Here is a 13289-nt window from a genome sequence, read left to right as displayed (position 1 = left end):
TTACTACATCTATAAAATGTTATAAAATGTGCATCTATGAAATGTACATTTATAAATATATAAAACTAGCAGAGTATCCGTTCTTCGTACGCGGTTGGCTTATAGGTATAAAATGATTATTGCAGTTATACTCTAGCTTTGCTTTTGCAATGGGGGAGGATAAGACTTGAGAGAATTCGGTTCTTTATATTTACGGTATGCTATAGTATTACAGATATAGTTCAGTATATACAGTAGGCCTATAGTAGCCTATTACATATCTACCATAGCCATTCTGTTCCACCCCTGCACCTGAACAATATAAAATAGTAAATTATCAAACATTCACACAATATTAAAAATTATATATTAAATTAAAAACATAAACATAACTGTAAAAATTCCTACTTTGACAGTTCTCATAGTGTATCAAAGCTTTTTGATGCTGCTTACTTCAAATTAGCTGGTATCTTAATGGAAAATATATAATAGTGTGTTACCTTATCACTTTTTAATGCTATTGAATATCATAGAATAACTTTATTGGTGGAATCAGCTGACAAAATTATTTAACTCCTTTTAAATGTGAATACGCATAAGGTTAACATGGGAAACTCCAGAGCCACTGAGGCGGAGCCTGAAAGGAGTTTTGAAATAACAATATGCATATATTTTAATCGGGAATGTGAGCTATCATCACCCCAAATTTCAGCTTAATCCGACCAGTAATTTTCGTGTTTACTTGTCACAAACATACATACATACATACATCCAAACTTTCGTATTTATAATATTCGTAGGATGTTCTTGTTAGAAGAATAATTTAATTACTGCATTCAATAAACCAAACTTAACTATATTTTCTAGGCCTATTAAATGTAATAGGCCTAGAAAATATAGTCACATTTAATCACATATAATGATATTAGCCAATATTAGCCTAGTTAGTAGTGTACCATAAGCACCGGTTAACATAACTTGACTTGACTAACATGACTTTTCATTTTAATTTACCAAATTAAATTTACTTATCATCAATTGGTAATTTTTTTAACACAACGCGAGCATTCCTATTTTGGTACTAAGCAAAGTATAATTTGAATCAAATGTAACAGTTTTAACTGAACTTAAATATACAATACTAGCGGAATACCCGTGCTTCGCTACGGTAACTTTCAAATTGGTAGAAGTTTTAAATGAATTAGTGTCGTATAAAATTCATATAAAAAGTTTGTATTATCAAAATTAAAAACAATCTGAAATTAGTTTTGAGGGGTTCTATTTTCATTTATTATCATAGAACCAACTTGTGCAGTTGAAACAGCTGACAAAATTCTGTATTTCGTATTAAATATAAATACTCATATAGACATGGTAAACTCCAGAGCCACTGGGGTGAAGCCCGAATTTCATTTTTGAGATAAGAATATGTCTATATGTCAATCGGGAATGTGAGCTATCATCATACCAAATTCAACCCTCTCGGTTTAGTATTTTTCGCCTTTACTTGTCACAAACTTCATCCATCCATCCAAACTTTGTCACTTATAATATTGTTAGAATAAGCACCGGTTAACAGATGACTTTTAACAATAACTGGTCTCCTAGTTATATAACCAAATAGTAAAGCACAAATCATAAAAATAAAGCTAAAATAATAGAAACAAAACTTCGTCTACCCCAGCGATCAGTGTGGACGTATGAACTAGACACGAAAATCAAGCTTCAAAATTTACAATGGGATGAGAAGTCTACGCCTTCACTCTCCTCACACTCTCTCTCACTCTCCCGCCCCCTCTTTACTCGACCACCCCTTTCCCCCAGTCCCAGCGAAATACCCGGTATGGTACTGGCGGGGAGAATAGGCTTATGCCAGGTAGTCTTCTCCACTCGCCTCGACACTTTAATGACCCCTGAATTTACGAGTTCGATAAGACGACTAGCCAGTTCTCCTACACTCAATGTGTAGGAGAACTGGCTAGTCGTCTTATCGAACTCGTAAATTCAGGGGTCATTAAAGTGTCGAGGCGAGTGGAGAAGACTACCTGGCATAAGCCTATTCTCCCCGCCAGTACCATACCGGGTATTTCGCTGGGACTGGGGGAAAGGGGTGGTCGAGTAAAGAGGGGGCGGGAGAGTGAGAGAGAGTGTGAGGAGAGTGAAGGCGTAGACTTCTCATCCCATTGTAAATTTTGAAGCTTGATTTTCGTGTCTAGTTCATACGTCCACACTGATCGCTGGGGTAGACGAAGTTTTGTTTCTATTATTTTAGCTTTATTTTTATGATTTGTGCTTTACTATTTGGTTATATAACTAGGAGACCAGTTATTGTTAAAAGTCATCTGTTAACCGGTGCTTATTCTAACAATATTATAAGTGACAAAGTTTGGATGGATGGATGAAGTTTGTGACAAGTAAAGGCGAAAAATACTAAACCGAGAGGGTTGAATTTGGTATGATGATAGCTCACATTCCCGATTGACATATAGACATATTCTTATCTCAAAAATGAAATTCGGGCTTCACCCCAGTGGCTCTGGAGTTTACCATGTCTATATGAGTATTTATATTTAATACGAAATACAGAATTTTGTCAGCTGTTTCAACTGCACAAGTTGGTTCTATGATAATAAATGAAAATAGAACCCCTCAAAACTAATTTCAGATTGTTTTTAATTTTGATAATACAAACTTTTTATATGAATTTTATACGACACTAATTCATTTAAAACTTCTACCAATTTGAAAGTTACCGTAGCGAAGCACGGGTATTCCGCTAGTATTGTATATTTAAGTTCAGTTAAAACTGTTACATTTGATTCAAATTATACTTTGCTTAGTACCAAAATAGGAATGCTCGCGTTGTGTTAAAAAAATTACCAATTGATGATAAGTAAATTTAATTTGGTAAATTAAAATGAAAAGTCATGTTAGTCAAGTCAAGTTATGTTAACCGGTGCTTATGGTACACTACTAACTAGGCTAATATTGGCTAATATCATTATATGTGATTAAATGTGACTATATTTTCTAGGCCTATTACATTTAATAGGCCTAGAAAATATAGTTAAGTTTGGTTTATTGAATGCAGTAATTAAATTATTCTTCTAACAAGAACATCCTACGAATATTATAAATACGAAAGTTTGGATGTATGTATGTATGTATGTTTGTGACAAGTAAACACGAAAATTACTGGTCGGATTAAGCTGAAATTTGGGGTGATGATAGCTCACATTCCCGATTAAAATATATGCATATTGTTATTTCAAAACTCCTTTCAGGCTCCGCCTCAGTGGCTCTGGAGTTTCCCATGTTAACCTTATGCGTATTCACATTTAAAAGGAGTTAAATAATTTTGTCAGCTGATTCCACCAATAAAGTTATTCTATGATATTCAATAGCATTAAAAAGTGATAAGGTAACACACTATTATATATTTTCCATTAAGATACCAGCTAATTTGAAGTAAGCAGCATCAAAAAGCTTTGATACACTATGAGAACTGTCAAAGTAGGAATTTTTACAGTTATGTTTATGTTTTTAATTTAATATATAATTTTTAATATTGTGTGAATGTTTGATAATTTACTATTTTATATTGTTCAGGTGCAGGGGTGGAACAGAATGGCTATGGTAGATATGTAATAGGCTACTATAGGCCTACTGTATATACTGAACTATATCTGTAATACTATAGCATACCGTAAATATAAAGAACCGAATTCTCTCAAGTCTTATCCTCCCCCATTGCAAAAGCAAAGCTAGAGTATAACTGCAATAATCATTTTATACCTATAAGCCAACCGCGTACGAAGAACGGATACTCTGCTAGTTTTATATATTTATAAATGTACATTTCATAGATGCACATTTTATAACATTTTATAGATGTAGTAATTTATCTATTGGAATTATAATAGTGATATTTAATTAAGTAAAAATGCTATTACTGAAGGTTTCATCGTAAGACCTGGGCCCGGGAGCAATATATATTTTTTTGCATTTTGGCACCCTAATGGACAAACCACTATTAGTTAACATTATTTATATGTATATAAGTAAATAAATTTAAATTGTACTCATCGCAATATTACCAGTTCTTCTTGGAGATCCAAACAGACGAATTAAAATTTCCTTAGTCTGCAGGTTTGCTGCGGCGAGGATTTTTAAATAACGCAGTTTGATTTCTCATCGGAATCAAATTTATTTTTATGAGTTAGTTGTAACTGTAAGGTACAAATTGATAATTTTTTGTATCTTTAATTTTCTTTATTGGTTAATTTTTATACAGATTTAAATCCTTTGGAGTGTAAACGGTTTCATAATAAACTACCCCCGCCGTAGTTAACCTGCAGACTAAGCTAATTTCCGCTTACCTAGAGGATCGCCTAAGATTTACCTATGATTTACAAAAAAAATATTCCTTTAAAACTGTCTAATTTATTTCCAAATTAAATAACAGTGATTTAATGATCATCTAAGTTTGCTGCTAAAGTGATAGTCAAGAGGTATGTTTGTTAGTTAAAATGTCGATAGCTTGGTATGAAATAAACAAACTCCGATTGTATTAGGTACAATATCCGTCAATAAACAAGCAAACTGCAACAGTTTATTTATTCTTCATGAAAATAACATAGTAATATTTACTTTACAATTTTTGTTGAATTTTATCCCCCCGTCAGGCGTACCAAACAACGCTTCGTGGTACTAAATAATTTTTTTGAAGCTCTACAAAATTTTTTAAAAAGAAATAGAAAAACTGTTTGTTTTAGGTTCAAAACGGGAAATCCCTCATTTATTATTGAACGTAAGTTTACACGTTTATACCTAATTGAATCAAAATCAGACTATATTTGCTCGAGTTATCGTGCTGACGGACATAAAAATGTGGACGGATGGTGTTTTTGGCCTCTATGACCCTTCAAAACGAAAAAAGTAAATTAGTCCCGGGAGTTTTACTAAGAGACCTCCGGAAATAAGCCTACACCTTTGAATAGGAAATTCGCTTAACAAACTGATCGAATTAACAATTTATACTGAAACAATAGAAACAAATCAATAGGCATCATTAAACTATTCATACAAACCCGCGTGATCTTCCAGAGACCGCTCATATAACTAATGTTTGTTTCAAGACAAAGCACAAGAAAATTCACAACCGAATGTTGTATACACAAAACTAGTTACTACATTATTATTTCAAATTTAATCGTAATTATTTAAATACGGTCCAAATTAAAGTTACTTTTATTGTGAACTCAACTAGGTATATATATAACTATTAATTTTTTTATGCATTTGATTGACTAAATAGATAACAAAACTTAAAAAATCAAATTGACAATACTATTTGGTAATTTCCTGAGCTGTTCATATATTACTCATGCTTAAGACGGAATCATATATTAAGTTTAAGACGAAAATAGCTAGCTCATTTCCTGAATCGTCTTTATCCTATTACTCTAGTGATTCAAAGAATTGGCTACAATACATTTTGTTTAACTTAATATCTCAACAATAAGAATTCTATTCCAGGAAGGTCACTATCCCATCAGTTGTCCTCTCAGTAACGGAAGTGTTTCATCCCCAATGCCATTGCCCTTTGCACCCCTCCCCCCACCGGAGCATCCTCCTCTCTTACCCACGCGTCAGGTATTTTTGGGGAGATCGGTATTCTTGGGGGGAAAGCTAGTTGGTGTGCGAACTGAAGATTACGTGCCGGAAGCGACCGTGCCAGAAGCGACCCAGCAAATATCGTGCCAGAAGCGACCCTGGTAGTAGCGTGAGTGCCACTAGCGACCCATTGTTTGATAATGGATTTTACAATGTTTTGTTCAAATCGGTGTTAATGGCTTATAAACAAATCCTATTCTTGTTATAGTAATATGTACCCCCTGGAAGAGCCCAATATTCACCTAAAGAGCTATTTTAGCATCTCTAGTTTCCAGCTGCTAGCATAGGCTCAAGTTATGTGTGGTAACTTAATCAAACAGTTTTTCTTGAATTTTTATAATTTTATAAGAGGCAATCAATTACCTTACCTTTTCTTTATTTTTCAATTTATTATCTAAATATGTAAATATGAGATGGTGGATGTGTGTTTGTTTGTATACTACTTAATCGCACGGGAACCATTCAAAAGATCTAAATAAAACTTCACATGGAGGTAGTTTATCAAATATACCCTCGCCGCAGCAAACCTGCTGTGACTAAACAAATTTCCATTTGTCTGAATTGATTTTCAATTAAATCTATTTCAATAACATTAGTTTTAATGAGTATCTAGGTTTGCTGCTATAAGGAAACTAATAAAGTGTTTTTTTTTAGTAAAATATAAAATAGCTTAGTATAAAATAAATAAACATGCCAAGTTTGATCAAAATATATGCATAAACAAGCAAATTACAACATTTTACAATATTCTCCACAAGAATAACATGGAAGTTTTAAATTTACATTTTTTTAAATTTTCTCCGTTACCAATAACCGTACAAAGACACTTTGATATACCAAATCATTTTTCTTTTTTTTAGCTATTTAAACAGATTTAGAGAGAAATTGGGTAATTTTGTGTTTTGAGGGTCAAAAATGAGAAAAACCACTTTTTACCGCATAAAACCAAACTCCCATGGTCCCATCATGCTGGTTCGCGAACTCATTCCAGTTTATCCCGCCTTACACGTTTAAACCAAAATTCATCAAAATTGGACAAAAATTACTCAAGTTATCGCGTTTGCGGACATATATAAAACGGATATATTAAAATTTGAACGAATTGTGTTTTTTATCCTCTGGGGACTTCAAATTGAAAAAGTAAATCAGTCCCGGGCCTAGGTCTTACCGTGCCACCTACGTTAATAGCTACTTCCCTATAGGAATATTCGCTAAAAATATAAAAAAATGTTTATTTCAGTATGTAAAATACTATGTTACAATAGGTAGGTACTTTGTCAGTACAAATTTTATAGTTATGCCATAGTTATGTAATAATATACTGTCATAGTCATTAAATATGAAATCGCTCTCACATAGGCTACTGCCCGTGCGTGAGAAATTTACTTTATCAATAAATAAACATTATAAATATAAAAAAAAATAGATATTTATAAAACATGAGATGAAAGTTAATTGGTAATAATTTGGTTGAAAGAAAAAATAAAGACTAACTAAAATAAAAAATAAAGGTATACAAAATAACTGGAAAACAGTTTTATTATTTGGATAGTTAGTGCAACTTGGACTAATAAAATCCAGACAAAATTAAAAAAGCAGAAACCATTCGAATCGTCAAACTTTGGATGTTTGCTACTAGCCTGTTTGGAGATAGTGGCTTCGTAGAATTTAATGAAGTAAACGCGTTAACAATTGTTAATATATAATGTTTGGATCAGGATTTGAAATAGATACTCGGACTCTTTCTTCAAAGTCCTGTCAGTTGCAAAGTAAAATTGCAACAGCTTGTTTTCATTTAATATTTTTTTTTCTTATTTCATTACGTATAAATATCCCCCTTGAATTAGTAGAGACGTCTTAGTAATTTTTCGTGATAGCAGGTCAACAACATCAGGGGTTGTAAGCTGTCACTATGACTAGAAACCTCAAAATATTCTTTATTTAGTTGTGCTAGTATACTCTTTTCCATATAGGGAATAAGCTACTACCGTAGGTCTCATTGAAAGACCTAGACCCGGGACCTATTTCATTTTTCGTGTTGATGCCCCGAGAGAGCAAAAACACCATTCGTAAAAAATATGTAATTGGTAACTTAAGTAATTTGGTTTGAATTCATTTCCATTCTAGCTCCTGAGCTGTTATATTTAATGTGCTAAATAGGTTTACATACCTTATAATCCAACAAACAGCTCAAATAGTAGGCTGTTTACATGTTTCGGCTTGTATACGCCATTGTCAAAACATTATAGTTGGAAAAAAATACTTATCATTGTTTACTAATGTACATAAACGTTCACACACACATACCTACAATCTATAATATTAAAACGAAACAGTGTTTTTTATTTCACGATTCTGAATCAACCACTCGACGGATTTTCATGATTTTTGTTTGAAATGAACATTCAGCTTTTGTGTCACAAATTCAGCATTTGGATAAAAATGTCAAGACTTACTTAGGGTTGACTTATTTATACTATGTGTAATGCTAATCATTGATACGTTCAATTCTTCTGTAAGAGAATGACAGATTAATTAAATATACATAGTAAAATACTAGGATGTTCAAATTATTTTTAAAGCAATCTTTGAAATCTTTGATTTGTTTTAAAGCACTATAATTTGTTTTAACTAACACAGCTGGTTAAATATAAACTATGGAACTATGAGGTTATTTTATTTACTCTTATTTTGTCAAAGGAAATAAGTAAGATTAGTAGAGATAATTAGACCACAGTTTAAACCACATTTTTAACCAAAATTAATTAAACCACAGTACAAATCTATAGGCTCTGTACACGCGTCTTAATAAAAAAGGATAAATGCAAATTATTTTACTGCTACACTTTTCAAGGAAAGATTAAAAAAATAACAATGTTGACATGTTTTAATTCTTCATGGTAGCTTTTTTTACATTTAATGTTTGTCTGCTTTAACTTTGTTTGGATTAGGCCCGGAAATATTGATGTCATAAAAAGAATATCAAGAATAATAAGGAATCACGATTTTAAATTACCACCACAATCTCAGCCGGATTTTATCATGGTTTTATACAAAGATAAACAGATGGATGACATAGATTGAACACAACGTCAACATTGACCTAGCATACTGCAATTAGACAAACCATCCTTTTATGAAATTGTGTTCAGTTGTGGTTTAACGTGAAAATATCAGTTTTATTTCAACTATGAATATATTGTAGTTTAAATTAACTAATATGGGAAATTACGATGTACAATCAAGGTGGGTATATAATTATCAAGGATAGAACTGATAACGGTATGGATAATAAACATTGGCAATTACGTCATTAGCTTTACTAGCGTGTTTACTTTTTATATTCCTGCTACATGTGACCAGTTTTTTCTTCTTCAAATGAATGTTATTTGAACCAAACAGCTGTTTTAAAACAAACTGTTATTGTTTTTACTTTTCTTTGTTTACACTTATTTATTTAGCAATCAATGCAGTGAAATTGATATAAAGGATAGGTATGACAATTAGTTTTGATGTTAGGACACCAAAGTTAAATTATGTGTACTGTGAATTTTATTGTATATTATAGTTTTATTTTAGGTCGTTTCTATTCAGACCTACTGGAAATTGTGTATAGTAGTTGTATTGTGATAACAATTATGGAAGAGGCAGGTATGCTATGAAAGGGGGTATCGTTGACTAGGTCTATACACTTCTCAATTGACTATTACAAAGCTATTACTCTCTCTACTGTAGGCTACTTATAATCAGTGTGCGTCTGTGCGAATCGGCTGCAAATCTCACTTCAACGCTTTTCACATCGTAAAAATTGCAGAATTGCTGTTTTATTGTAAAATTATCGGATTGAAAATACATTACGTATAGGCCTATGATGAAATAAAAACATATTTGGTCACACAACATTTGATTACAAGATGATTTTTCACATTAAAACTGCAAGAAACTTACAAGAAACTGTATATGTGTAAACTAGCTGATCTGAATTGTACACGGTTTTATTAACTGACTACTGAATTCCCGTACGTAGGACGGGCTAACACCTCGTAACGAATAAAAAATAAATAGGCCAAAAATAAATGCACCTAGAGTCTACAAACAGTTATAGTTTGCTTATTTTTTTTATGGATATGTGTTGGTAAATGTATACTGGTATGAAATATACGGCGGGAGTATTTTGTTATGTATTTAATGTGACAGCAAATCGCTTTCATGGTTTTTAATTCGGTTTAGTTTTTGTTAAGAATATAAGTTGAATCGGCGATAGTTCATAACTCGCATCCCGCTCCAAATTCTTGGGTCGCTAGCGGCACGGTAGAAAATTGGTGGGTCGCTTCCGGCACGGGTCGCTTCTGGCACGGTCGCTTCTGGCACGACACCGAACTGAAGCCTAATGAAGCGTAAAAGGGTTCGACCCCGGATTAGGGCCAGAGCTCGCCAGTGTTCCGTTTCCCGTTTGAATTATCATTGTATGCGAAGAATTCAGTTTTACTTCGCCGTATTTGAATATTCAGAGCGAATTGGCAATGTTAAAATTACTGCCATAGAATTGGATTAACGTAGCTTAAAATGGTAATACTAATGGGGAATTAAATGATGTGGTGTTCACTGTTCAGTTCGCCCTCGTGTGTGGCAACCGTGGCAGCACTGTGTCTCCCTCCGTCACGCTGGTCTCGGCGCAGTAGTTGTGTGGCTCTCCAAGGTCGCTGACAAGGTCGTCATGTGACCTCTGCGTGACCCCCGCCTCGCCTTACAACAGTATCACTATCACATGTTCACACATGTCTGCCCCCGCCCGCCCCGCCCTACCTTCTGCCTTGTCTTGTTTGTTTATGAACAACAGTATTTGGAAATTACTTCGTTGTTTATCTAAGTTTGGGGGGGGGGGATTTGAGAGATAAACCAAACCTGTGTTTTTTCGACCATTTGTATGTTAAAATATGGATGTAAATAACAGAGAAATGACTCACGTTTGTTATTTGACTCACAACTCGTGTTATGTCCACGGTCAAAGCAACATTTGCAACGCTTCCACTATTGATAATAATTAGTTTTGTACTGTGACAAAACACCAAGATGTGCATTTTATTCCGTTTTTAGTCTCGCCGGCCGAGTGTGAGCCGCGAGCCGCGGGTAAAAACTTCTACTGTTCATTAGTGATGGGAGAATCGAATACTTTAAAGAATCGAATACAGTGAATTCGTAGCCTCCCCTGTATTCGAATACTTTTACGAATACTTGTATTCTAACACCTTTGAGTATGCAAAGCATGGAAAATTTTTTTTTCATAATGCAACCGTTCTTTTGGCCACTGTTATTTCGTTTTACAGTAATTAATTCATTAATATAATTTATTCGATGTAATTTTAAATTATATGATTTTTAAATGTACATTTAATTTGACTTATAATTATTTCATGGTCAGTTATAGTCTTATTAATGTATTATTTTCTATTATATTAACTAATTAATATCTTTAATAATATGTCTTATTCATTTGTATGGATAATTTACATCAGATATGCATGTTATTTTGCCATGTAACTATATAAATCGGTTGTAGTTATAATAAATTCTACATACTCAATTGCCCTCTACCAGTAGTAACCTAATATTTTAAATATCCAATATATTCTAAATGTTAACGATTAATAATAATCTTATGTAAATTATAGGGCTAATGGTAAAATTATAACAAATAGATGAAAACAAATGCTGCAGTAAAAATATTAAATACTCTTACGAATGCTACGGATTCGTAAGATATTCAAAAGGGAATTCAGTAGTTGAAAAAGTGTTGAATACATTTTTGAATCCCCCGAATTCGCTTTCTAGATTCAAGAAATCCTGCAAAATCTGAGGTCAAGAGTATTCACAAAAAAGTATTCGTACGAATCTGAAGTATTCGAATCTACGAATACTCGGGCTGTATTCGAATACTATTCGATTCTGTATTCGATTCTCCCATCACTACTGTTCATACCAGCAATGAATACAAACTAGCGGCGCAGCGGCGGCGGCGCTGGCGGTGACCGCGATTGGTGGCCTTTTAAATTAGCGGTGTTGGAGTGGATGTAATAATATAATGACGGCACAGGCTGAATGGAAATGAGCTTCGTGGTTTTGTGAACTGAAACAGACCTCGTGCTTTGTCTTGCAGCTTGCAGTTGGTTCGATGTTGGGGGAAATGTACCATAGGTCGAGGTCTGACTTGGTAAACACTTTTACTGTGATTTGCACCAAAAAATCAGTCCTAATAATAATCAACGGAATGTGAAAGCTTTTTTAATGTATTGTAAACTTTTATGAATCGATGTTTTTCTTGGTTGTGGGAGACTCTTACCCACGAACAACGTATCAGTTCATGTAATTGTTTCCCTTTAGGAAACTTTACTTCATCTAGAGGGTTACGGCCACATACGTCTGTCAAGCTCAGCTGGTCTGGTGCGATACAGATGTCCGTCTCAGTGGTCTTGGTATCCTCTGGTAGAATGCTGAAGAAGAGTTCAATGATTCGGAACTGGACAACATTACAGCAAATAGTGTCCAGCCTCTAGCTCCCTCTAATCTTCTTCCCACCTAAAAGGAGGTTATGCAGTGCATCTTCCTTATTTGAATCCTGTACTGACATTCCTGACCATCGATTATCTACTTTTATGGAGGGTCTAAGCACCTGTGGCCTGTGAGGAGGTAGACAAGATGTAAGTTAATCTCTCCGAACTCCCAAGTCTTCCCCAAATTCTCCAATCAATCCAGGGCCGGCGAGACGTCACGGGCCCCTGGGCTGAGCGATCCGTGGACCTCTATTTTCATGACTTTAGTGTCCAGCCGCCTTGGTGCTGTTTTGTTACACAATTGACAATACCTTTCTAAAATGCTTGATAGTTTGATTAATTATGTGCTCACAGTTGCAACTTTATTCAAGTCAAAAACTACTTAGTGAACTGGAAAATCATCCTAAACTTTTTGCTTTAGCAGATTACATGTACAGAAACAAATTTACATTTGGCTGGGCCAGGCCTCCTTTGGAGACCCGGGCCCCGGGGCTCTGGCCCTTCCTGCCCCACTCTCTAGCAGGCCCTGCATCAATCCAACTGTCAAACATGCTGTCTCGTCAGTTTTCTACCTCCACGGTGTGTGTATTGGCTTAGGCACGGGGCAGAATACTATTCCCCAGAAAACTCAACGTTTGTTCAAAATGAAAGAGGTTAAAAGAAATCACTCTTGATTAATAGAATGGTAGGTTATGACTCTGTTTGGTAGGCTGAAGTAATTTGAAAAACACATCATGATCTACTACTCTATATAAATACCCCTACCTCACAACCATAAGGGAAGCATTGATTAGACGACAGGAAGAAAAACACAGCGTCCTCCTCTGTTTTTGTTTGGTTAGGTTCGCTAAATCACTTTCCTCTAGAGATACAGTACTCTAACTGCTCACCAACATTCGTAACTTTTACTATTTCTCAACCAGTCATTATGTTCATGTTATGTTATGAGATGGACAGTGTCAGCCAGTGGGTGTTACAGAGGATGGGCAGCAGCTAGCAGTAGGGGATGACACTGAGAGATGGACAGTGTCAGTCAGTGGGTGACGGGAGGAGGGAGTGATCTAACAGTCACAGGGAGTTGAT

The 13289-nt window shown here is 34.4% G+C and overlaps 1 long non-coding RNA gene across 1 annotated transcript in view; it reads left to right on the top strand.

The window, feature by feature from the left end:
• Window positions 1-13285, top strand: part of LOC128991263 (uncharacterized) — a 72158-nt gene extending 58873 nt beyond the window's left edge. The window contains exon 3 of the long non-coding RNA XR_008490620.1: window positions 13186-13285. This is a non-coding gene — a long non-coding RNA (uncharacterized LOC128991263). The remainder of the gene's footprint in view (window positions 1-13185) is intronic.
• The last annotated feature ends 4 nt before the right edge of the window (window positions 13286-13289 follow it).

The sequence above is a fragment of the Macrosteles quadrilineatus genome, unplaced genomic scaffold (genome assembly GCF_028750875.1).
Source record: "Macrosteles quadrilineatus isolate MER2022 unplaced genomic scaffold, UCM_ALF_1.0 Scaffold_4__1_contigs__length_99947679, whole genome shotgun sequence".
Lineage (NCBI taxonomy): Eukaryota > Metazoa > Arthropoda > Insecta > Hemiptera > Cicadellidae > Macrosteles > Macrosteles quadrilineatus.
Note: the sequence above shows the minus strand (reverse complement) of the source record. Positions and strands in the feature narration are given on the sequence as shown.